At 47.4% G+C, this 2,289-nt stretch overlaps 1 pseudogene; it reads left to right on the top strand.

Annotated features, from left to right (window-relative positions):
• Nucleotides 1–1,633: 1,633 nt before the first annotated feature.
• Nucleotides 1,634–1,836, top strand: LOC139274261 (U2 spliceosomal RNA; annotated as a pseudogene).
• Nucleotides 1,837–2,289: the final 453 nt, after the last annotated feature.

Raw genomic sequence — 2,289 nt, forward strand, 5'->3', positions numbered from 1 at the left:
AAACACCATTCGAGTGACTGCTAAGAAGGTGGAAGGACAGACGCCAATTGACCGGTCCCTCTTCATCAAGAAAATCCTGTTTGAATCGTGCGGCATGAAAATTGCGGATGTCTTCGCCTTGCAGGACATTCCGGAGAGAGGTTACTTTGATATAACCTTCAGAAACATCACCCAATGCCTAAAATTCCTAAAGGCATTGAAGGAGATGGCTGAACCACTGCGGTCAATGGTGACTGCAGAACCCTTTCATCACAGAGGAAGTGCACTATCACAGTGCATATGTACAACCCCCACATCCTAGTCATTCATATGCTGATATTCCTCGGCAAGTACGTCGATGGGGCAGGCAACAGCGTGGACGTGAACGACTGGTATGGGATTTGGACCAGCAAGCGCCACATCCACGTCATTTTGAAAGCGGACGCCAATGAAACCATCCTGCACCCCTCCTCCAGCTTCGCCATCGGAGGAAGTCGGGGCTACTTGGTGTATGTCGGACAACCCAATGTGTGTCGGACCTGCGGGAAAGCAGGCCACGTGGCGACAAGCTGCAAAGCAGTCATCTGCAGCAACTGCAAGAAGGAGGGACACCAGACAAAGGACTGCAAAGAGAGCCACTGCTGCAATCACCAGTTGGACCATGCCTGTCCACCTGTCCTTCGTGGAAACGTTTTTCAGAAAAAACCCCTTTGACCACAAGGCCATAAAGCAGTGGTTGGCACGTAAGGTCCTGGACATCCTACCGAAGGAGGAGAGGGTGGATTCTATTGGGTGCTTCCCCGAGCAGACTGTCAAACTTTTTTGGGAGAACGTCTCATTTCCAGAGCTTTCACCCAAGTACCAAGACTTAGCTTGGTTGGCAGTGAGGCGGGCCCAACCCGTCAGATCCTTCAAGCACAGTCGGCATCTCAGCAGCACGGCACACTGCCCCCGAATCAGCTGTGGGGCGGATGAGACTGTCACCCACCTCCTTCAGGATTGCGCCTTTGCAAGACAGGTCTGGAAAGAGATGCAGTGGTTGCTGTCGAGGTTCATCCCAACCAGCTCCCTAACACAGAACTCTGTGCTCTACGGACTGTTCCCAGGGACACACGCCGAGACAGACATCACCTGCTGCTGGAGGGCCATCAACTCGGTGAAAGACTTTGGTCTTCCCGAAACTTGCTGGTCTTCCAGAGCAAGGAGATGTCCACAGCTGTGTGTTGCAGACTGGCGCAATGCAAGAGCCAGGGACGTGCTGAGGGACGCACTAAAGATTGGTGCAGTCGCCGCAAAAGCACGGTGGGGAAGAGCCACAGTTTAAGGCCCTACTGCCACAGTAAACCCAGGGGATGGAATCGGTATTACATTCCTCTCTGGCTGTACTTGTTAACCTGTTTGTATACATAGAGCACCATGATCTGAAAACACCTGTGTTGTGCCATGTATAATGCAAGTTCAACACTGTTTAGTAATGTATCTTGGAAAGAAATGTAACTGTATTCTCATCCATTCTGTGTACTGTATAGTGTCACATGTAACTTAATTTGATGACTGTATCACAATGTATCCTGGATTGTACTGAATTGCACCTTGAAATATAAAGCATGCAAATGTATTGAATGGAACTGCTGTCAGCATCCAAATGTACTGGACTGTTTTCCAATGGATCGTGCAAATTTTTAGACGAAAAAATGTTGAAACAAAAAAAAATCTGTTTAATATCTGATACGTCCCCTATCTGAGGACCATATATTAAATTGATTTTTGGAATAGGGAGATGGAATTGGGGCTTGCTCCGTCCACTCCACACATCGACCCCGGTATTGCAGTGTCTCTGGGAACGGTGCATCTCCCTTTTGGGAGAATTTAAAAATTAAAAGCAGATGCATTAAAACATCTCCTTTTTTCTTCCTTTTATGCCACACTCATTTTACTTGCCATTATTGTTTGCACATCTCCATTTTTACCTCACTTTATCATTTTTACATCAACAAAAAAAAACAAACACCATTTCCAAACACAACGCACTCACAGCTACACCCAAACACAGCCTGCTGCACATTCGCTCTCAAATTTGGAAAAAACACAACATGCTTATTACATGCATGACAAAGCTCTGCTGCCACTCTCATCTGACAAATAGCAACACAGCCCAAATACCAACACACTTCCCCCCACACACCAACAACAATTCCTTTGCACATTCTCTCGCAAAACCCGCTCTCGCTGCTCCCAACCAGTCTTTCAGCTCCAGCTTTTGCCTTAGCAAACTTTAAACCAGCCACATGTGTGCTGCTCTGAAAAATA

This window comes from Pristiophorus japonicus, chromosome 9 (assembly GCF_044704955.1).
Source record: "Pristiophorus japonicus isolate sPriJap1 chromosome 9, sPriJap1.hap1, whole genome shotgun sequence".
NCBI lineage: Eukaryota > Metazoa > Chordata > Chondrichthyes > Pristiophoridae > Pristiophorus > Pristiophorus japonicus.